The 25,934-nt window shown below is 43.2% G+C and overlaps 1 protein-coding gene across 11 annotated transcripts in view; it reads right to left on the reverse strand.

Moving 5' to 3' along the window:
• Positions 1–25,934, reverse strand: part of LOC116042039 (pleckstrin homology domain-containing family A member 5-like) — a 267,224-nt gene that overhangs the window by 128,048 nt on the left and 113,242 nt on the right. The gene's annotated exons all lie outside the window — the stretch shown is intronic.

A 25,934-nucleotide genomic window follows, 5' to 3' on the forward strand; every position in this document is an offset into this window, starting at 1 on the left:
TGCCCACAGCCAGAGAATAAAGATTAGATTTGTCCGTTATGGTTGAAAAATGCCACTTCTAGTCAGCCATTTAAAATTTGTTTTCTGTAAATCATCTTAGTTCTTGATTTAACTATTGTAACAAGACTATACCCATTTTAGAGGCTTTTTTTTAGCTGTACTTAGACACAGCAATGCCTAAAGCTAAATGTGCACATGAGCACACTACCTAGTTAGCATAAAACATAATGGGAATGTCACTCATTTTGCACAATGTCAAAAGCTTTGGACAAACTGTAATTTTTTTTAAAGATTATTTTTTTGGGTCTTTTCCCTTTTATTCGATAGTGACAGTGGATAGACAGGAAAGGGGGAGAGAAAGAGAGGGGATGACACGCAGCAAAGGGCTGCAGGTCGGATTCAAACCCAGGCCACTGCAAAGGACTCAGCCAACATGGGGTGCACACTAACTGGGTGAGCTAGAGGCCGCCCCGGACAAACTGTAATTTTGACCTAATGATGGCGCCTGGGTTTCCGTTATCCGGTAATTAATTAACTTGCCGTGAAAATCGGTTGAAGTCCGACACATTTAAATCTCTCCAGCCATAATGTCCGGTTATATAATTTATAAATTATACATAATTTGAGATTCTTCTCAAAGCTGTTTTTTTCAGCTGTTCGTAGACTCATGCTGTGCGCAGCATCAAATCACAGACAAAAAGATCACAGATGCTCACGGAATAATGGAAAAAAAAGCCAGTTATTGCCTGACTTCTTTATTAGAACGACAGGTAACAGTTTGTTTTACTGCCCGCAGCATTCTGGGAGCTGTAGTATTAAACAGCATTTGCTGTTACTACCAGTAAACAGGATTGCCACTTTTAGTCGCCAGCTGCACTCTTCACTGTGGCGTAAGAAGTCAAATATGAGCCAGGTGATGGTTATTATTTCATTTGTTTGTTGTCTTTAATCTGAGAAAAGGCCTGTTGCAAACAGAATGGATCTGATTTCAAGTCGGCAGCAGCACTTTTTTGTTTGTTTGTTTTTTGTGTGTTTGCGAAAAAGTTTTTAGTATGTTTTATTTTATCTGAGGATATGTCGGCCTACAGCTGAAGGAAATTATTTGTGTTTACGCGTTATAATCCTCCTAAAGAGCCCGGCGGTTCTAGTGTTAAAGGTCCAGTGTGTAACGTGTTTAGTTGTTCATTATCAAAATCTGTGTTGCCCGTTCACAAACCACCACCATCAATTCCAAGTATTCCTTCTGGCTTGAAATTTTACATTTGCATTCACATGAACTGGGGTAGACGCTCCATATTCATGCTCCATCTTGAAATACGTTAGCCAGTAAGGGACATACAGGACATACTGCTCCACCTTTCACGTTTTCTCTGTCACATGATAAACTCACAGGTGCTGCTAACGCTGCTAATGGGTATTGTAGCTTCACGGCCCCGGCAAGTTTGAAGAAGGAAAGTTTTGAGGACGACATGTATTCAAAATCCAAATTTCAGGACAGGAGTCTAATCCTTCGCCCAGATGGCTACCCTAGTTGTAATACGTACTTTGAACTGCGTGCTGCGAGAGAGTTGACTGCGATATATGATCTCAACACTAGATGGGAGAAATTCCCACACATTAGACCTTTAAACCACAGACCCGAAAAGCCCAGAAAAATATGGCGCACCTTTACAAAGGACGTTCTCCAGCCATGTGTGGAGATAGTCAGATGGGGGGGCGGGGGGTATTCTAATGACACAACAACTGGCTCCTCTAATTTCACAGTTTGTGGGTTGGTAAAAAGTGATTTTCTCATATGTCCCCTTCAACTTTTTTTCTTTTCAATCAAAAGAAGTGATTTGAAAGTGTCATTGTGAGCTTTGCAATGACCATATTTTAAGGACATTCCATAGCAGTATATATTTTAAGCAGGATAGGAAAGCAGGATAGAACAACACACATTTATGCATGTTTTTAGATGTCACATTAAATCTATTTTTTTCTTGTGAATTACTGGATAACCCTCTTCAGGCCTATAAAATGAAAAACATGAAAAAAAGAAGTGTCTTGGAGGATGTGCTTGGCTGTTGTGCTTTGAGAAGTCTTGTCGCGTTTGGAGGGGAGTGCTAACTTTTCCTTATAACCTCTGATGTTCTACCATCTCCCTAAAGCCTGAAGCAATGTTGTGGCATAGCTGCACACAGAGGACAGATTCTGTTGCTGGTGGTGAGTCCTTTCATCTGTAAGACTTTCTAGTAAAAGTTTGTTAGAGGATATGCAACTGATCAACTGATGTTAACTGAAGACAAACTGGACTTTCATTGCTTCTGTCCCAACAGAGATGATTACCTGCTGCTGAAATGCATACCTGCAGCAAACAAGAGCAACGGATAAGCAAAAGAATACATTGGCCAGTTTGGGAGGAAGGAGGAGAGAGAAACAAATGGGCCGCAGAAATGTGGGGAAGGCAGCAGCGGTCCAGCTTTGTGTGTGTACTAGGGCTGCACGATATTTTGTTTCATCGTCTACATCGCGATGTGCGATAGTCACATCACAGGACACTGCGATGTGAAAACAAATTCCACAATGTGTGACAGGTAATGTCAGATGGCGCACATAACAGAGAAACACAAATTGAACAAGAACAAAAACCCTCTCCCACCCCCACCCTCTGCGGTCTCGAGGAGAACAAAACAGAAATCACACCTTGCCTAGTCACTCTCCTCTAGTTCTTGTGATGCTGAGGTCATTAGGACTGATATTTGTGCTGCTGTGCTTTCCCATAGGCTGATAGTTGATGATTTGGCGTTGTTCATCTTTGCTGTAGAGAGCTCAAGCATAACTATGTCTAGAAAATACGCCAACCACTGTTTTATACAAAGCCAGTGGGGGGGAGCCAGCGCTGAGCTATCATTTTCTTGGTTGCAGTTGAGCCGGCTAGCCAAATTTTCCTCTGTTTCCTCTGTGTCCAAGCAGGTGTAATTTAGAGTCGTCATTAAGTAACAAAACAATCAGGTCAGTAGGAATTCGACATCCTATCACATCAGATATTATTGATGTTGTTTTATTCCAAAACTCATGCACCTGTTCACACTCCTAGACCATATGCAGGAAAGTTTGGAACCTGAAAGTTTGTTAGGGAGTGGACGTATCTCTTCTGAGGAGTCCAATATGTCCTATGGCATATGTTGAAGTGGATATACTGGTGATTTGGGTTCTTGGAACAATGGAAAATGTTCCAAACTGTCTCCCAATTAATTGCGTTCCCCTCAGGGCTCAGCTCTCGTTTCCATTTCCTCACTATTGGGAGTTCTCCTATGGATACTTGCAACAGCTTAGCAAAAGTCTTGGACACTAATCCTCTCACAAAACCAAATTTTCCAAACGTTTCCAATAAAAAAACAAATTCATTAGAATCGTAATTTCTGAAAGGATTCCAAGTTGGAACCGGTTCTCGATGCCCGATCCATCCTACAGTGTGTTGGCAGCTGCTGATGGCTATTTAGCAGCCAATAACTCCACTGCAGCTACATACAGTAAATCTTCACAGCTGTGTGAAGAAAAAATCAACAACAGCATCTGACACTTCCTTTGTGTTGCTTGGCAACAAGGCAGAATGGGCTTGTGTGTAAGAAAGGACCCATGACTGCATGCTGATGCCATCCCGGGGATGTCAGCTGGTCTGAGAGCAGCAAGTTGGCAGCTCCACACAGGGAGAGAGGAAGAACAAGGATGGGGATTACATTCCTCTTCATCAGTCTGTGTGATGCTTAAGATGCTGGAGGCAGAACATTGTAGAACAGGAGTGTCAAGCTCAACTTCTCTAAGGGCCACACTGGAAAAAGAGAACCACATTGAGGGTCACACAGTCATTGAGTGTGCCAAGAATGTCAGACAAAGTCAAAAAAACATTGAAAAAAGCACCAGAAATTGGGGAACTTGGGGTTCAGTGTCTTGCTCAGGGACACTTTGACATGTGGCCGGAGGAGCCATTGAGGTGAATCGAAAAATAGATCAAATAGTAAAAATACATCAGTCTCCTCCAAGAGGTTGTCTATCTCCTTCTCTCTCTGTGATTGTCTACCATCTTCTCTCTCTCACAGCGCTCCAGCTCTTTAGTATTAGTCAAAGATGAAGAAAACACTTTTTCTCATTACTCCTGCTCGCCTGCCGTTTTCTCCTCCTCTCCACTTTAGATTCGGTGTGTGTGTGTGTGTGTGTGTGTTTCCCAGCATGCCACACTCCCAGCCCCTGCTCTCCAGTAGCATCCTGGGAGGTTTGCATCGGAGCCGAGGCAGCAATATTTTTAAACTGGCCTCCTACCGCGAGAGGAAGGATCTGAGCCACAAATTCCTCTGCACACGACACGTTCGAGGCCGCCGAGGAATTTGCAAACACCTCCAGCTTCTTCAAGCTGCACATTAAGACATTCATGTAATACTGACATCACTATCACGTGATGTCTTTAGTCTTTTCATGGTATGTAACAACACATTATGTAATAACACCAGCATTATGTAATAAGGATCGACCGATACTGGTTTTACAGGGCCGATACCAATTGTTAGTAGTAAATGGAACAGATATTTGGAACAGATATGCATTTACAGTGAGAATGAAAGTCCTTAAGTCAAAATTCAGATTTTGGAATGTTACAAACTCAAACACAAACCTTTGTTTAAATGCTTTAAGCAATTATTTAATGAATGAGAAACTTTCAACATAATCCCCAGTAACAGATAGTCAGATAGAGTTGTGGGGGGGACATGAAGTCAGACTCAGTGGTGAGTCAAACCGAAGCAGAGGGACAGACACAGAGCTGTAGCCGAGCCAAAGTACAACACTTTTTAATTCATTCACTTGATCGGTTATCAGGCAAATAGTCTACATCCTTGACGTTCCACTTCCGGGATTGCTCCGGAGGAAATTACGCTGGATGCCGATTTCCGTCCCCTTCCTCTTTCTTTGTGTTGGTGTTCTAAACTCCGCTGGATTTATGAGGACTATGGTTAAGTTGGAGCCCAATCGGAAGGATTTCCCATTTCACTTTCTTTGGGATTTACAGAAACAGTCAAAGTCTGCATCTGCACTTGTTCTGTTCCTCCACTCATGTATTCAGGGCTTTCCTTTAATGTGTCACTAGCCTGGAGTTTGGTGAAACTAATAGTACTTCTACATAAGTATTTATTTAAGCACTCTTTTATCTACTTAGAGAAACGAGCTCTTATATCTTTTGGAAGCCTAAGGATGTTTTTTTCTCGTCTAAGCCAAAACAAAGCAGTGTCTTACAGCATGTGGAGACCTTTTGCTGGCTTTGAGAGGTCTTCCTTCCTCCAGTGAATTACATGTGGCTAAGACAGACCTGAACACATGTAAGGGACAGAAAGAACACGGCCAGATGTTTTATGTAATGTGATTTCATACAGCAGCATCCTGGCACAGCTGCATACTGTTGTGTACTCTTTTCTCTCCATTAATGCTAGCATGTACACTGATGATGGCTAACCAGGCTTGTGTGTGTGATGTGCCTTGAATAAAAAGTAGAACACTCTAACTGGTATTTGTGAAGCTTTGTACGTGTCCCGGGGGGTGCTTTTCTACATGAGTGAAGAGCTCAGCGTTAATGTGCTGTGTTTCCTCTCGTCTCTTACACACTCACACACACACACACACACACACACACACACACACACACACACACACACACACACACACACACACACAGATAGGGACATGGCCGCTGTAGCATTAAAATGACACATAGTTAGATGTGGCAGAGTGGAGGGGCAGCCTGTGTCCTGCAGCCTGAAATATCATCTTAGTGCTTCACCTACCTCTAAGCCACACACACACACACACACACACACACACACACACACAATCCTGCTGCCTTTTACAGCTGCTCTCACACCTCCTCCAGTAAGACAATGACGACTGAAAGCAGATCAGCAGTTTACTCACACAAAACTTTCACTTCATATACATTTGTGTATAAGTGATTTGTGAAAAAGCAGTGATCAAGCATGAATAAATATATATATATATATTGGTTACATATTGGTATATACATGTATGTGTTCACATGTTGTGGTCCATTGTGTACACATATGCATGTACTTTAAGTCACTAGATAGTATTTTTATCGGACTGAAATTGGCCTTCCAGGCAGCCAGTGGTTTAGGTTAATATACAGTGTCTATAGTACTATGAACTCGCACAGATTTCAAACTCGCTTCAGAAACGTTTTCATCACAGTGAACAGTTTGTTGGCTTTTTTTTTCATTCATCTAAGTTACCATTGTATGTAATTATGAGCAGAAAGTGTCAACGCTGACGCTCCCTGAGTGGTGCGTTCAGGAACCTCTGACATCTGAGATCTGAGATCTCCTGGGCAACTAAAGGACATTTGTTACATACGTATGGGAGAATACCCTCAGAGTTTGCACCGGTTTCTTGTTCTGCTGTTGGTTCCTGGGGGTTGTTGTGTTATAAGTTACATTATGTCATGTTATGTTGTGTTACGTCACATATTATGTGAAGTTATGCTTTATGTTGACTGAATGAAATCTTTATTTCAAACGATTAAAAGAAAAAAATACATGTGTTATGTAGTGTTAGGTTATATGGTATGGTACGTTACGTTACTTTACAATATGACGTGTTATCATATTTATAATACGAAGGCCATTAGGAATCCTGGATTCTGATTGGCTGGAAGGTGCGTATCAATCGGGCATTGCAAGCAGACACCTAAGATAAAGGTGTTAGCTAGATGTTGCCTAGCAACACAAACAACAGAAATTCTGAGACAGAAACTATATCTTATATTCAAAAGATGTTCGGTTTACCAACAGCAGAACAAGAAACAGACCATATGCTTAATTTACAGGGGGGATGGGGGTTATAACCCCCCAATAATCAAAACTAGCCAGTGCAACCCATCCAAAAACCTATTATAATTTCCTTTATATAAATAAATACATTTGCATCGTAACATGATGCAGAAAAGGCACAAATTGTTGCAGAAAAATTCACCAGAATGCAGAAAATTAAGTGTTTGATATGTTCAAAATTTCTATTTGGCTCTCAATGCGCCCGTGACTTTTTAATCGATTATCAAAGTAGTTGGCTTTTAATTTAATAGTTGACAACTAATCGATTAATCGATTAATCTCTGCACCTCTACAATGGAGTAATATTTGTTAAGCTGACAAATTCAAAGAGTATAGTGGACTGACAGCAGCTTGGTCTTATTACTCCACTTACATTAAAAACCTTCATTAGCATTTCATTCGGGGCAAGGGCTTGAAATGTGAGAGCTTCTAACAGTGTGTTTACATGCAGTTTAAAAAAACGATTATACTCGGGTTAAGGCAATACCCCGATGTCTCAAACACCATGTAAACACCTTCCCCCGGTTCAAACCAGAGTTCTCATAACCCCGTTACTAATCATTAAGGAGAACTCCTTCCACTGAGAAGACACCAGGAGATGGCTAAACACTAGGAGTGGGAATCACCAGACGCCACACAGGATTTATGTCACGATACCATATTATTGCAGTTTTAAACATATTGCAATATTCTGCCATATATTGCAATTTATTACCTTTTTTCCAACTTAAAATTTTTCCCAATTTCTAATGATGTCCCCAAAAGGAAGCTTTGTCAACATCTGTTTTATCTAAAAAGATCCATTTCTTAGTTTGTTCATCTCACTTCAATTTTATTGTTGCTAAATGGGATTGTCACGCAGACAAACAGACCAACAACACATATAATAATAGATCCATACGCCTGGTAGAGCGCACGCCGTTATATAGAGGTATACTCATCAACCTTCATTCCCCCTCTCTCTCCCCTTACATGTTGTGAAAGAAAGAGTGTGTGAAAGAAACATGAAGTTGTTACATTTTTACTAATTGAGAGGCCGGTCTGTGTAATTTTGACATAGGTCAACCAGAAGAAAAAGCTTTATTGTGACCAGTTGTTCATTGGCAGAGCGCTACCTACTGTACCGGAGGTAGAGTTACTCCTGTCATTCTTCCCATTCTGCCCCGCTCATGTCTACGGGGAGAACTGGCATAACCCGGTTATTCACCGCTGTGCATATAAACACACTGATAGTAATATACCATAAACAACTTCCAAAGGTTTTTGGGAACAAACAGCTGACAACAGTGATGTTAATGTCTTTCTCTACAGCCTGTGCTGCAGCCTTCTTCCAGAGGAGTCAGCAGGAAAAAGACTTTTCTTTCTTTAACCTGCAGTACATAAAGCTCTTGTTCCCTCTGTCAGCCGTGCACCCCCCCCTCCCCTTGTCCTAAGGTAACACACAGCTAATCACCTCATCATATTGGCTGGACGTCTTCATTAACCCTGGGTCTAACTGGGGCGGGGGATTGGAGGCGGAGGCTGCAGGGACAAACGGCGGAGGAGAGGAGAGAGGGATGAGATAATGAAGGAGGTAAAGGGAAAGGAAATGATTACCTCCACAATAGGCTCGGAGTGTGTGTGCTGACCCCAATCACAAACTAAAGGTGAGATAAGGAGCTGTGCTTCAGGGCGGCGGTGGATGACAGCATTTAGTTTGGTCATGTTTTGGTTAGGTTTGCTGTACCGATTCCCCCTCCCCAGTATTTAGTTGAATGTTTGGTGTAACATTTGGTTTAACATTTTTCATTCCTCTTTTTATTATATTCACAGTTTTTAGATAAATTCTGGAATAATGTTACATATCACATATCACATTTATTTTGTATAACTTTATTAACATGATCATAGAAGGTGTAATATGTAGATGCTGCTGTTGAACTGAGTCCTTTCAGACATTTCAGTTTACAGAAAGTACTGATTGTATGATGTACTTTATTGGAATTGCTTTTTATTATAACTTATATACTTATTTCTGGCAGTTCATATCCATGTTCTCATCCCTGTATACGAATATGGAGCAGTTTTGATGGTGTCTCATGTTATAATGCTCCATGACATATTTTATCTGTTATATTTAGCTATACTTAAAAAAAAAATTAAATAAAATATTGCAAATCGAAATCCCAATATCTGGCAGAAAAATCGCAATTTGATTATTTTCCCCAAATCGTTCAGCCCTATTCCAGACTATATGATGTTAACCACAAAATAGTCCTGATTTCTTAAACGGGATTTATGGTTCTGCGGAGGCTCTACGCAGAACTTTCGTAAGTGGCCTGAGGTTTATACTTGTGCGCTGGTGTCTGCGTCATTCTAGCGTATCTCTTTAAGAGAATAGCAGAGACGGCATGTGTGTGTGTGCTGGGGAGTGTGTGGTAGAGCGAGTGAGAGAGCGACGTGTAGTTACATTTTTGTTTTTTAGAGATGCACGCCAGGCTACGGCGTAGGGTCGATATCTCCACGTACCTACTTACTGTACCCACGGCGTTGATTTTACAAAAGACCATACATTGGGCTTTAACCTGCTCTATTCTATTTTTAAAGACCTCACATTATGCTCATTTTCAGGTTCATCATTGTATTTAGAGGTTGTACCAGAATATGTTTACATAGTTTAATTTTCAAAAAACACCATATTTTTGTTGTATTGCACATTGCTGCAGCTCCTCTTTTCACCCTGTGTGTTGAGCTCTCTGTTTTAGCTACAGAGTGAGGCGTCACACTTCTATTCTATCTTCGTTGGATGTCGCACATGCTCAGTACCTAGGTAAGGACTACTAGCCAGTCAGAAGCAGAGTAGGGCGGGCCATGATAAGCAAGCTAGGGTGATCCAAAACAAACCCGCTTCAGCGTCAGCCGGTAACCATGGCTTCAGCGTCAGCTGGTAACCGTGGCTTCAGCTTCAGCTTCAGGCTGAACCATGGCTTTGGCTCATCCGTACATGTTGGAACCCGAGTCTGATCCTGAAACACAGGCTCAACAACCCAAACCAGCTTCGCAACCTAGACTGGAGCAAGACTTTTCAGAGCAGTACAACAAATTAGTCTTTCATACGTAACGTTTTAATTCTGCTCTGTCTCCTGGACATGGCAATACAACTATCTGAACTCTTGGGGCCTCCGCTCTACCTAGCTTGGTTTGGGGACGTGCCATGCTAGCAGCTAGGTGAGCATTATAACGTGTGTTCCAAAGTGACCACGTTTGTCTCTGAAGTAAAGGCTGGACTACAATAGAGCTGTTTGGAGCAGTTTGTGAACAGTGTTTTCTGTTGGAGATGGTAAGTCTCTTTGGGGGGGACTTTGGGCGTTTTCACTTTGTAAACCTATAACATGCACAAAAAAGATATATAACACAATAAAGGAAAGGGAAAAAGCCAAAAACTTAATATGAGCACTTTAAGTTCTTCTGATGATGAATTAGTTCATCTCAGTGCGGATCATGTGATTTGCTGGTATAGCAGTGTAAATTATAGTTCTGCTAGCTGACCTGAATCCAATGGGTCCTGACAAAGTATCAGGTTGGGAGTTCAGGCCATTCTCCTGGTCCGATTTGGCTTTCATTATTTTCAAATGTAATTTATTCTAGGGGAACCGCTGATTTTACACATCAAGGTCCGTTTCCAGGTGTTGGGGAGTACTACTGCACGAGTAGTAGGGTGAAAGAGGGCAGAGCTTTGGGTAATGTCAGTGGCACTCCTGGCTTTACCGACTGCAAACTGACTTCAACGAGCATCGACACCTCTTCAACATCTAGCTGGAATGCATCTAGGGCTGGGTGATACGGAGAAAATCAGATATCACAATATTCATTCATACATCGGTATCGATACTGCGACGATATTGTAGGGTGCTTTCACAAAATATTTTACAATGAGATTTTAGATAATTAATCATTTCAAGTGAAATTAGAGAGAAAATAATAAATGTTTTTTTCCAGCTATATACTGACTATGTTTACATGCATGTACAAAATAGTGTCGTGTTAAAACTAATCTTCAATTCTTAATATTCCGTCAAAATGTTTCACAACAGATTTTCTGAGAAAATTGAGTTAGTGTGTGCTTGTTATTATCAATTTAGACAACGTAATTGTATATCACGATATCTCAATATATGATTTCATCACGATATGAATGCATTGAAAGAAGATAAATGATCATATTGAATTATTGCCGAGCCCTAAATGCATCTCAAACCTCCTGTGGGAGTGATTTGAACTATAAGAATTCAATCTCTAATGCTTCTCGGCTTTTTTGATATCAAACCGATGATAGCTGTGGGTAAATGTGACATGACTGATACCGCACTGCATGCAATCTAGCTGAATCTACTGTCTGTGTGCATACATGTGTGTGTGTGTGTGTGTGTGTGTGTGTGTGTGTGTGTGTGTGTGTGTGTATGTGTGATCATAAATTTAATCCGAAGTAATTCAGCTGAATCCTCTTCCTGGCTGAGCAGACTGGCAGGAGGAGAGGGGCGGAGAGGAAGACATTTCACAGTGTCAATTGAAGGTGAGGCTGATGGCGTTGGAGCGAGCTGAGCTGAGCGGCACAGAAAACTAAATTTGGAGAGAGTTAGATAGATAGGAGTCAGAAAGAGAGGAGCGCATGATGTAGGAGGAAGCATGGAGATTCTCTCTAACAGTGTCACAAAGGTGAATCTGCCAACAGCAGGTGGGAGGCGACAGAAAGACAGGTAGACAGATGGAGCAGTGGATTAATGCGTGGCTGCTCCCCTTCATCCACAGCATTTAGAGATGCTCAGTTCTTACAGCTATCTCCATCTCTGCATGGGTGTGTGTGCTCACTCATCGGCTGTCAGTGTGAGAATGACGTGGCATAAACAAATCCCTCTGCATCTCAATGTCTCTCCTCCCTTTCACAGAACGTTTTGAACGCTGCACAAAATGTCTCGGATGTCTCCGTCACCATCAGTGGCAAATGTGTGAACAGGCAGCGCTGCTATCCGGCTTCTGCTCATCCTGCCTTCTGCATGGCCAACAGACCCGTGGAGCTCTGCATGACAGCCTCACATCATCTCTGAATATCAGCCTGAGCCACAACCTGAAACCTCCATCAGGCTGCTGAGAGAGGGGCAGCTGGGGTTCAAGTCTTTAGGAGAATACATTTCAGTTTGCAATTAGTCAATATTTGATATGACAACTGCCTCCTTAAAAAGCCTCCTGTAGTTCGACCTAGTTTCATACAGTCTATGATGTAATAAATGTGTAATGGCCTATCAACTACTGGATATTCCCACTGGAAGCAAAACGCAACAACAGTCAGGGAAATGCATCACTGTTCATGGGCACAATTCTTTCTTTTTTTAACAAGCAAACCTCTATACATGGGCGCCCGCTCCACCAACCGAGCCATCCGGGCGCCCCAGTGCTAATTCTTCTGACTGCCATAGCTCAGGAGTACGTTCAGTCTGTTGTTAGACTATACTGACGACGGTTCACTTCTGGGATTTCTCAGGTTCCTTCTTTGTGTTGGCGTTCTAAACTCACACTGGTGGATTTGTGAGGACTATGGTTAACTGATCCTCAGATCTCTGCAGGGTAAATCCAGACAGCTAGCTAGACTATCTGTCCAATCTGAGTTTTCTGTTGCACGACTAAAACTACTTTTGAACGTACACCTGTCCGGTGTTTAGCTCCGCACAAGACGATTGTGATTGGTTTAAATAAATGCCAATAAACCAGAGCACGTTTTTCTCCCATCCTGGAATGCTGTGGGGACTAGTCAGACCCTCCTCCGGAGTGCTGTGGAGGAAGGTCAAAGCGAGACTAGTCTGTTACTAGTCCAAGCTGTCGTGATCACTGGCATACAAAACTAGCCAATACACTAAGCACTGTTTATAAGGTTAAGAGTTAATAAAACAGCTAAAAGCTACTGACAGTGACAAAAGTCGTTGATAAAGTTTTGTAGTGAACACCTCTGATTCAGTGCACCTTAGAATACTGACAGAAGGTTTAGCTTTTAAGAAACACTGATTGGAACAGAGGCTAGCTTAAAAAAAAACTGAAATAAACAAAGTAGCAAGGTTTCAACTAAGCTAGCTCTGGCTAAATAAGAACATGTCATGTTTCTGTTGACAGAATATATTATGACATACATGATATAATTTGACCTGATAGCAGGATGACTAGTAGAGGAAAATCCCCTGCTCATGTCTTGTTTCATCACAGTGACAGAGGTGTTGTAGACACAAAATGCTACATGCTAATGTTAGCTTGTGTTCTTCACATGTTAGCTTGAATTTTTCTATTGTTTTATTTTGTGCAGTAGCCTATAGTGTTTGACTATTTTCCTGTTATCCTCTGGTTCTCTTGCACTTTTAAATTACCTTATATGATTTTGTAACACATTGGAATCAAGCAGATATTATAATGCCTGGGTTACAATAACATAGATTGTGTTTAAAATCTTCGACAGACCATCACAAATCAATACTTGACTTGACATACTGTAAATGATATGCTACAAACCAGTATGTTACCAATATTCAAATGACACATTGACATCAATAATATCGTCAAGGTATATGATATGGGATTTAATAATATTCTGGGAGTTCTAGCTTGCTTCTGATGCAGACTGGAGCTGAGATAATCGTACTGATGAAGAGCAAAAAAGTAGAAACAGAATTGGAGCTACATGTCCGTCCATCTGAGTGGAGCTCATATGTGAGTGTCAGCATGATGTATGACATCATTATCTTCCTGCAATGAAATGCACACTGGCAGCGGGTCACTTTGGATCTATCTCTTGTTCATCAGGGCTTTATTTACTTTGCTTTGCATTTTCAAACCACTGAACTCACATCCCATCCTCTCTAAACACTGTAGCCTACAGCTCTTTTCTAAACAGATATATTTCACAGATTAATTTATTATTTATTTATATTCTTCATTGAGATTTTCTATTTATAATTTTTGACTTTTACAGTAGCCAACTTGTTTTATGTTTTATGTGAAAACCTTCTTGGCAATAAATGTGTTTCTGATTCAGATTTTTGCTAAAACCATCATCTTAACCATATTTAACTGCTGCAATTGTGTCTTGAAGTATTCTTTAAACATGAAATATTATGTTGGTGGGGTACAATTATTTCCAGCACAGGCTGTCTTGTTCCAGTGGTTTTGTGTACCTGAAGTATGAATAGTGACACCACCACCTTTGGGGAAAAACCAACTGGTGGTACTTCACTATGGCAAATGCAACAGTCCACTGGATAGCCTAACTGTCTGAGTGTGTAGGCTCTGTGGTCTGATCAAACCGCTGGCTATTTTTCAGTGTGTGTATATGATAGCAAGGGTGCAGGGTGAATAAAATCACAACATTTTCCCACCCTATAAAGCACACGTGTCAAACTCAAGGCCCTTGGACCAAATCTGGCCCCTCGCAAATTTTTATCCGGCCCCATATCAATTTAGTTCACAATACATTTTGGCCTGCCTAGTTTTCTTCGACATTTTTGTCACCCAAACTCTAAGTGAGAAGACTATGAGACATGCAATAATAGAGTCAAAGATATTTTACTTTTTCCATGAAATAAAAGCAATAAACTCTACATGTCTGGCCCTTAATGTGATTCTCATTTTCCAGTGTGGCCCTTAGTGAAACTGAGCTTGACCCCCCCTGCTATAAAGTGTCAACATTCTTTCATTGTATCTCTGAGGTACCTCCATACCTCTCTGACACATTGTAAGCAAAATATGAATATACTTACGAAAGCTAAGAATTACTGTCTGCTATATTGTGTTGGAATAGGTTTAGCAAGGTATGCCTATAGCAAAGTGACAAACATACAGTATAGATAGCTGAAATCCCATCCACTTCCTAGTTAGCTTTTTTTCACCAGTTTTTATTGCTAAATGTAGTTTCTCGTGGAGGTCTTTCTATGGTCTACAGAGCCCCATGGGGATCATTAAGAGAAAAAAATGTGGATTGAACTTTTGCTAGATCTTGCAAAGTTTTTGCTAGATACTGCAAACGTTTTTTTTTTGGTTTTTTTTGCAAGATATCGCAAAAGTCTGTTTTGAATTTTTGTCAGTGTACTTCCGGCCAAGCTCCGCAACGATCGAACTGCCGGAGTCATGATGGAGGAGGACTTGCCAGATTTCTTGCATTTACTGTAAGTGCAGTCCCTGAAGAAGAAATACTGCAGCACATGCAAAGAGACAAGGTGGTAGGGGGCCTTAATAACCCAGAGCATGGTAAAGTGCATAATTTCTTTTCCCATGTCCCCTAGGGGGCTCCATAATGTTCTTCTGTTCTGGGAAGAAACATTTTAGCAACTTTCCATATCAACACAGAATAGACGCATTTTGTTAGCATTCCACAGCTCTTTTAATGGCGCATCATGACTCTTTAACAGTGCTTCTGTGCCAAAAAACTGTTCTTTTTGAATGTTAACTGAATAAGCATTGTTTAAGCTTTGATCAAATAAAGACATGTATTTGAGGCAGTCAGCTGTGGCATATATAAATTGTACCTCTGAGGTGTTTATTTGAGTCTTAAGTGTTAACATCACCAACGTCTTTGACTGCTGTCTTTGCCAAAGGCTCAAAAGCAGATAATGGGAATGTATTTTAAGTAACTTATTAGACACTAATAACACTGAGAAGCTTAATTTGTTGTGCCCTGCAGCATGTTGCACTAGCTGAATGTGTCCAGAGGCCTGTACTACGAACCAAGATTTGGCATTAACGAGGTAACTTCAGGTTCAACCCAGGGTTTGTGTATCACGACGGTGGATCACTTGTTACCGGGTTAAATCGCCATGGTAACTTATGCTGAACACCTAACCTGGTTGGGAGCAGGTTATGTTGGAGATTAGAGATCAACCGGTATAAAAGCCCCGCCTACTGACCAATCAATACTCGACTGATAACGGCGTCACCGTTCTTAGAAGATCAGCTGGAGCTCGGTGTGCAGAGAGAGAGAGAGAGAGAGAGAGAGAGAGAGAGAGAGAGAGAGAGAGGGAGAAGGAGAGAGAGAGACAGAGAGAGAGGTGTGCTCAGAAAAGTTAAAACATTTAGAGACCGACAACCCCGTTAACATTCCCTGTTGGGTATCTTATATAATAGAAATATATAGATTTTCAGGGCAGAGAATTATGTATAGACTATTTGTCGGCTTCTTGAGCCGTGTGTTGCCAATGCCAACATCGGTTTGAATTATGTTTTTATATTTTTTATTTGCTCTCACGATCGCTTCCCACTGCCAGGTTTGCAACTGAAATAATAGGCTAAAGTTTACGGCAGTTTATGGAAAACACAAGTGTAATTATGGTCAGATCTTGGTCCTGACTGATGGAGAAGTGATATTGATAAGCGTTATGATTTACACATTTACAGTATCAGCTATTTGTTTGCCAGATTTCCTTCCTGTTTTAGGAAGCAGTTACTGTATTGCGTTTTGCCTGTTAAACCGTGTCTGTGTTCTTCATACTATGTGCAAACATGGCCTCTTTTATGTGAACGTGTGCGCTGCTGAATTGAGAAACCCTAGGTTGATTGAACTAGTTGATAACCACCGTCGTGACACAGCTTATGCGGGACCGCGGTTGTTAGGGTTAGCATGTTGATCTTGATTCGTAGAACAGGCCTCTGGTGTAAAGTCATTATAAACCCACCTCTGTTCAGTTGCACCATCACCACATCACCACACACAACTAAAGTAAACTACGGCGGCACATGCAGCAGCTACATTTTTGTTTTAAATTGATGTCTTTGCTATGCTACTGACTACTGGATTGAATAAACCAAAGCAAATCTGTGAGTAAAAGAGTTATTTCATGTTGCTGGAATTGGATGGTTGAGATGACTGCAGAGACTGATTCTGCATTTGCAATATGGACAAACTCTGGTTATCTTCAGGAGTTATTACGCTGCGTTGAAGCAAGGTGCTGTCCCTTCACTGTTCCCATGGTCAGAGCCAGAACCAGAGGCGGTACAGACAACATCTGTGTCCCAACAGGTAACGTTACAGACAACATCTGTGTCCCAACAGGTAACAGTACGGACATCTGTGTCCCAACAGGTAACGCTACGGACAACATCTGTGTCCCGACAGCTAACAGTACAGACATTTGTGTCCCAACAGGTAACGCTACGGACAACATCTGTGTCCCAACAGGTAACGCTACGGACAACATCTGTGTCCCAACAGGTAACGCTACGGACAACATCTGTGTCCCAACAGGTAATGCTACGGACAACATCTGTGTCTCACCATCTGTGTCCCAACAGGTAATGGTACGTCAGCGCGGACAGCAGTGTGTCCAAGCAATTGACAGATATAAACATGCTACATGTTGCTACATGTACATGGGGCACAGGCTCTACATGGTGTGGTAGAGGCTGCCCCGTCACATTTAGTGCTACTGCCCCCCCCACTGACACTGTGACACCATGCATTGTATGATGTCCACATATGGAACAGTGCCGTTGGCCACTGAGTCACATCCAACAGCTTCAATGTCCGTTTTTTATTGCTGGTTTGATTGACTCAATGGTTCCCAAAATGGGGTCCGCAGCACAAAGGGGAATCATTTATTTTCACTATAATTTAGAGCTGCACAATATGAGGAAATATGTTATTGTGATAGTATCATTATTCTCATTTTCATTGAAAATTATTCAAATTAAAGATATTAAAATGATTATAGTGCTGATCTGTACCAAACAAAGATGTTTTCTTCAGTCTGTAGGATATCTGTAGGCCGGGACGTCTCTGCCGCACCACAATACTAAATTCAGAATGCTCTGACACATATTTGGGCTTTAACAAATACAATTTGGTATTGTTTTTTTCCTGTTGTATGTATGTTGTGGTATTGATAATTGTATTTTTATTTTATTTTCTGTAACCCCTCTGTTGTTATGTAAGGATTGTGTTATATGTTGGGACCCCCTCGAAACGAGATGATACATCTCAAGGGGTTTATCCTAATAAACAAATTTGAATAATAAGTCCATATTGTGATTTCGATAAAATTGCGATTAATTGTGCAGCCCTACTATAATTCTAGGGCTGCAACTAACGATTATTTTCATAGTCGATTAAACTGTTGATTATTTTCTCGATTAATCGATTAGTTGTTTGATCTATAAAAATGTCAAAACATGGTGAAAAATGTGGATCAGTGTTTCCCAAAGCCTAAGAGGACGTCCTCAAATGTCTTGTTTTGTCCAAAACTCATAAATATTCAGTTTACTGTCACAAAGGAAAGAAGAAACTAGAAGATATTCACATTTAACAAGCTGGAATCTGAGAAATCTTATTTTTTTTAATAAAAAAATGACTCAAACGATTAATCGATTATCAAAATAGTTGGTGATTAATTTAGTAGTTGACAACTAATCGATTAATCGATTCATCGTTCCCTTGATAAGTACCACAAAGACAGAAGGTATGACTGATTTGGTCATGGTGTTCATACACTTTCTGTAATAAAACATCTGACAGCAAAAATCCTATCAGATGGGGGACGCTGGGATCGAAGGGGTCCGTGGTCTGTGTGCATAGTGTTGGAGTTATAAACAGATAAGCTACATGTTGCGCTGCAATACACGACCCGAGACAATCACTGTCAAAATGAATCCCACCATGAAAGCTCCAGACAGCACATCCACACAGATGAAAGCATGACGGATCTGCACGATCAGCCTATGGTCCACAGCACACTGTGTTCTGCAGCTCCTGTGCTGTGGAGGAATATTAAGCAGTTAACTGGGAATATCAAGTCAGGATGCGTTCAGGGCTCGCCGGGACTGTGGGGCGGGAAGGTTACACACACACACACACACACACACACACACACACACACACACACACACACACACACACACACACGTTTGTTTCACTATCTTTGTGGGGACCCGTCATTGACATAATGCATTCCCTAGCCCCTTACCCTAACCTTAACCCTTACCCTCACCCTAACCATAACCTAATTCTAACCCTAATCCTAAACAGAAGTCTTAACCCTCAAACAGCCCTTTAAACTTGTGGGGTCCAGCATTTTGGGCCCCACAAGGCTGTGCAGACCCCACAAGTATACTGTATTCCCGGTTTTTGGACCCCACGAATATAGTAAAACAAGCACACACACACACACACACACACACACACACACAGTCCCAGCTGCAAAATGAGGAACCATTGAGAAAGCCAAACCGTATACTAAAACTGTGCACGCACGGAGTCAAACAGCAACTGATGACATTTTGGAAGAAGAATGCAGCCTGTGCTGCTGCAGGCATCACTGAGGCTGGCGCTCGCCTGCACACGCATGGTGATATAATACAGCACAGGGAGCTGCAGGGGGAAGGAGATACTGATGGAAGGCTTTTATAAAGAACTGCACATCGGTGTGTGTGTTCCTAAATAGGAAGAAGAGGAAGAAGCTGCCCATCTGTACATGTAATACAAATTATGTAATAAATTCACTTGACTTGTGGTACGCCCAAAATTGGTTTAACTAGTGATTATGTTTTTAGAGAACATTATCTTAATCATAGATAGATAGATAGATCGATCGATCGATAGATAGATAGAGGGTAGTGGAAAATGTTTGACAATGAAAAAGAGTGTGTAAAATAAAAAGACTGTCTGGTTCTGCTGCGATGATTTTTATGCTTTTTTTTTGGTTTTTCATAAAAACTGTCTATCATGAGTCCAACAATGGACTGCAATACTAATGGAGTACTCTTTTAATGCCCATGGTGTCCAAATACATTTGGCCTAATCGTGCATATTTCCAACTCTGTGTCCTTCTTCTTTAACAACGTTTCATTTCCAGGATTACTCCGTTGCCACCGGAAGTTCTGCCAGATGTCCCTCATTAAGGCAGGATGTCCGTCCCCTTCCTCTTCTTTTGTGTTGGCGTTCTAACCTCTGGTGGATTTGTGAGGACTACGGTTAACTGCTCCTCAGATCTCTGCAGGGTAAATCCAGACAGCTAGCTAGACTATCTGTCCAATCTGAGTTTTCTGTTGCACGACTAAAACTACTTTTGAACGTACACATGTTCCACCAAAACAAGTTCCTTCCTGAGACTATTTAGCAGAGGCACTGTGGCTCTGTCTGGCGCTTAGCACTGCCCAAGACGATTGTGATTGGTTTAAAGAAATTCCAATAAACCAGTGCATGTTTTTCCCCCATCCCAGAATGCTGTGTGGACTAGCTTTGCTTTAACAGTGTGCACCTGACACCAAAGACTAACTGAACACCGCGTGGAAATCTGATGTGTTGCTTGGGTATCGTTCAAAATTTGGTACCGGTTCCTAAAAAATACTTTTTTCAATACCAATTTTATAAAACCATAAGAAATTACATTACACATTACAGCACACATCTTTTGATTTATTTCTCAGCACCTACTATGTGAGCCCTGTCTCTGTGTAACGTAGAGTTTTTCCTGCGTGTCTCTATGACGTGTAGCGTTAGACAGCCAATCACAGACATCATTAGATCTTGGTAGAAGCATGCTGCATGCTGATTGGCTCACTGACTCTGATGAGATTTACTCCTTAGGGATTAAATTTGGAACAGGGCATTTTTTGATACTCGATACCAAAGAGGCAATTTGGTCGGTGCCTAAAAAGTATGGAATTCAGTACCCAGCCCTAGTTATAAGCCTGTTATTGGTTGGTGCTGGCGCAGTGGCAGACTGCAGAGAACAATGACTGACTATATATATATATATATGTGGAGCTGCACATGGAAACAACATGGATGAGAATGAGTGGAGATAGAGAGAGAGAGAGAAAGAGAGAGAGAGAGAGAGGAGGAGAAGGAGAGATGTGCTATCTGCTGGGAGAAAGAGATAGAAAACAGAGAGGGCACTGTGCTGTGCCTGCCACAATCGCTCCCACTTCAGCCTGTTGTTGTCATGGTTACCCATCTCCACACGTACTGTACACACATACCACACACACACACACACACAGAGAGAGAGAGAGAGAGAGAGAGAGAGAGAGAGAGAGAGGAAGCAGCAAAGAGAACCAGAGATGGAGAGATAAATAAAAGAAACACAAAGTATTCTCCAGTGATGGAGGGAGCGGAGGAAGAAAAGACAAACTGCCAGGGCCAATCCACTCGCTCGTCCATCTCCTCATTTGTCCATCAAGCCATTCTCCCGTCAGCCCATCAAATCTGAGACAATCCAACAACATCAAACAAGGACACACACACCCACACACATACCCCACACCCACACCCACACACACACACTATCCAAGGAAGTGTACACAGCTCTTGATTTAAATAAGTGATGGGGAACCTTGAGATGTGACTGTAGAGAGGCAGCGTGACATTCAGAAGGCTTAGACCAACAGACAGAGATGGATTATGTCACAGCAGTTCTAGTTCATGACTAATGCAATAAATAAACTGGGAAGAATATCCCTTTAGTTCCAGGCCGAGGCCACAAACTTCAAACAGGCACGCATGCACGTACACGTACACGTACACGCACACGCTCACGCACACGCACACACACACACACACACACACACACACACACACACACACACACACACAGAGCAGCAGCACACTGCTACACAATCGTACACAAACGTGAGTTGACTGCAACAAACAGCCACTACTTTTCCCCCAGCATGCACCAGGGCTGGGCACCTGGGCAGAAGGCCATTACAGTCTCAAAACACAAGACATGCAGCCTCGGCTGAAAGCAAACAGGAAGGTCCATTTAAAAAACAAATGTCTTACCTGGTGAGGAGCGATGCAGTCGGACAGCAGAAGGACATGGAGAGAAAAGACACAAAGACAATCTGTTAGCTGCTGTTTAGCAGAGATACTGAACAGAGCAAACGTTATAGCGTCAGTAATCAAGTACATTTTGCACAAATTCAGGAAGCTTCAGAAAAAAGTAGTAGTTCATACAATGTATTTGAAAAAGAAATGTCATCACAAAAAAACCATCAACAGAAAAAATATTGGTGGAATGTAACTAAGTACATTTACTCCAGTACTGTACTTCAGTCCAAACGTTGAGGTACTTGTACTTTACTTGAGTCTTTTCTTTTCATGCCACTTTCTACTTCTACTTCTAGAGAAATATTGTACTTTTTACTCCACTACATTCATCTGTTACAGCTTTAGTAACTAGTTACTTTACACATTCAGATTTCTGCACACTAAACACATGTAGTTGATAAAATCTGATGTTTGATTCTAAAGTAAACTAGCCAACAATATAACGGCTACAAGTCCAGCTGAGATGATTAGACCATTAAACACACAACTGGTTGGATCCTTTACACTTTCTACAATGTTTTAATACTTTAACTACATTGTGGAATTTGTAGTTTTACTGAAGTAAAGGATCTGAATACTTCTTCCACCACTGCTGCTCTACAGTGTATTAATGTGCCTTGGGAAAGTGCCAGCTCCACTGTGACTGTACCTGGCAGTAGAAGCCAGTAGAGCACTGTCGCCCTCTTGTGGCCACAAACCACAACTACCCAGCAATACTGAACATCAACCGTTTGTTCCAGGAGTTCCCAAATATGTCAATACCCACCTGACCCTTAAAATAGAGACATGGTCATCACAGACCACCATCGGACTGCAGGGGAAGAGGGTCAAACCGTGCTTTAATCGTGTTTCCAGGGTTTCTCCCAGAAAAGTTGTTGCGCTCGGTGGAAAGTGTCTGCTTTCCTGACGAGGGCCCGGCTGGGGCCAGTCCCAGCCTGATGTAAACATGAATGTAGAGCCCAGTAGTTTCTGTGATAACAGAATCCAGGAAGGAGATCGCAAAATTGAGAATTTAAAAAAGCTGTAAGACCGATCCCACACACACTATATGCTATACAACATATGCATACTGAATGACTGAATTAACTAAAATGCAGCAATAAAAACATTCTATGCAAAATAAGAGACTTAGAAAAGACAACATCAATTGTGTAGCCCAACATTTACGCCCCACTGTAGCTGTAAACACTTCTAAAATAGTATACATTACAAATAATTCCCAGTGGCTTAGTCCTGGTGGGGGGCAACTTAGGCCCAGTGGGCCATATCAGGCCTGCAATACACTGAGGGACCCTGGTTTCAATGAATAAAAATGATGTTGGTGAATCCCCTTTTCACCATGGGAGCATGTGGAATCCCCTCAGGGTCCTCTAATTGTCTCTGGAGTCCAGTGTTGGAAACACTAATTCAGGCGTTCAGACTGTTTCAGACCCGTTCAGATAATTATTTAAATATACAGTAGTTTCAGGACTTTACAAACTGCTCCGGGTCATGTGCTTTAGAAACAGGAGGGTTTTTAAAAGAGCAACTGAAGACACGAGGGAACCAAACTGCAGAGGAACAAAGCAGAAAGAGCGAGTCACACGCTGAGAAGGTCCAAAGAATCAAAATAGGTCTGCAGATGTGTGTGTGTGATGTGTTGCAACACACAGACAGTGACTCATCAGAGTTATCACATTTTATAGTTTATAACATAGAATGCTGGGGCATCTACCAGGCAGTGGAATATTAAGGCTGCATCTATTTATTTTAATTTAATTTATACTTTTTATTGATCCCTAGCGTTTGTTTGTTAGAAATCACTACACACAGGCCTGAAATACACACACACATGCTCAGGACCTATTCATGCACAAATGGAGAGATGTCAGAGTGAGTGGGCTGCCAGTGCTGGTACGGTGCCTTGCTCATGAGCACCTTGGCAGTTCCTGGACTGTATTTCATGCCCCTGGTACCTTAAACAACACTACAACACGCCCCCTACAACACGATCCCTACAACACGATCCCTACAACACGCCCCCCCATCCAACACGCCCCCTACAACACGCCACATCAACACGCCCCCATCAACACGCCCCCTACAACACGCCCCATCAACACGCCCCCCCCATCCAACACGCCCCCTACAACACGCCACATCAACACGCCCCCATCAACACGCCCCATCAACACGCCCCATCAACACGCCCCCATCAACACGCCCCATCAACACGCCCCATCAACACGCCACCATCAACACGCCCCATCAACACGCCCCCTACAACACACCCCATCAATACGCCCCCATCAACACGCCCCATCAATACGCCACCATCAACACGCCCCATCAACACGCCACCATCAACACGCCCCATCAACACGCCACTATCAACACGCCCCATCAACACGCCCCCTACAACACACCCCATCAACACGCCCCCATCAACACGCCCCCATCAACACGCCCCATCAACACGCCACATCAACACGCCCCCATCAACACGCCCCCTACAATACACCCCATCAACACACCCCATCAACACGCCCCATCAACACGCCCCCTACAATACACCCCATCAACACGCCCCCATCAACACGCCCCCATCAACACACCCCCTACAACACACCCCATCAACACGCCCCCATCAACACGCCCCCATCAACACGCCCCATCAACACGCCACCATCAACACGCCCCATCAACACGCCCCATCAACACGCCCCCCCCATCCAACACGCCCCCTACAACACGCCACATCAACACGCCACATCAACACGCCCCCATCAACACGCCCCATCAACACGCCCCATCAACACGCCACCATCAACACGCCCCATCAACACGCCCCCTACAACACACCCCATCAATACGCCCCCATCAACACGCCCCATCAACACGCCACCATCAACACGCCCCATCAACACGCCACTATCAACACGCCCCATCAACACGCCCCCTACAACACACCCCATCAACACGCCCCCATCAACACGCCCCCATCAACACGCCCCATCAACACGCCACATCAACACGCCCCCATCAACACGCCCCCTACAATACACCCCATCAACACACCCCATCAACACGCCCCATCAACACGCCCCCTACAATACACCCCATCAACACGCCCCCATCAACACGCCCCCATCAACACACCCCCTACAACACACCCCATCAACACGCCCCCATCAACACGCCCCCATCAACATGCCCCATCAACACGCCACCATCAACACGCCCCATCAACACGCCCCATCAACACGCCCCCATCAACACGCCCCCTACAACACGCCCCATCAACACGCCCCATCAACACGCCCCCCCCATCCAACACGCCCCCTACAACACGCCACATCAACACGCCACATCAACACGCCACCATCAACACGCCCCATCAACACGCCCCATCAACACGCCACCATCAACACGCCCCATCAACACGCCCCCTACAACACACCCCATCAATACGCCCCCATCAACACGCCCCATCAATACGCCACCATCAACACGCCCCATCAACACGCCACCATCAACACGCCCCATCAACACGCCACTATCAACACGCCCCATCAACACGCCCCCTACAACACACCCCATCAACACGCCCCATCAACACGCCACATCAACACGCCCCCTACAATACACCCCATCAACACACCCCATCAACACGCCCCCATCAACACGCCCCATCAACACGCCACCATCAACACGCCCCATCAACACGCCCCCTACAACATGCCCCATCAACACGCCCCCATCAACACGCCACCATCAACACGCCCCATCAACACGCCACCATCAACACGCCCCATCAACACGCCCCATCAACACGCCACCATCAACATGCCCCATCAACACGCCACCATCAACACGCCCCATCAACACGCCCCATCAACACGCCACCATCAACACGCCCCATCAACACGCCCCCTACAACACACCCCATCAATACGGCCCCATCAACACGCCCCATCAATACGCCCCCATCAACACGCCCCATGAACACGCCCCATCAACACGCCCCCATCAACACGCCCCCATCAACACACCCCATCAACACACCCCATCAACACACCCCATGAACACACCCCATCAACACACCCCATCAACACGCCACCATCAATACGCCCCATCAACACGCCCCATCAACACGCCCCCTACAACACGCCCCATCAACACACCCCCTACAACACGCCCCCTACAACACGCCCCATCAACACGCCCCCATCAACACGCCCCATCAACAC

The sequence above is a fragment of the Sander lucioperca genome, chromosome 20 (genome assembly GCF_008315115.2).
Source record: "Sander lucioperca isolate FBNREF2018 chromosome 20, SLUC_FBN_1.2, whole genome shotgun sequence".
Taxonomy (NCBI): Eukaryota; Metazoa; Chordata; class Actinopteri; order Perciformes; family Percidae; genus Sander; species Sander lucioperca.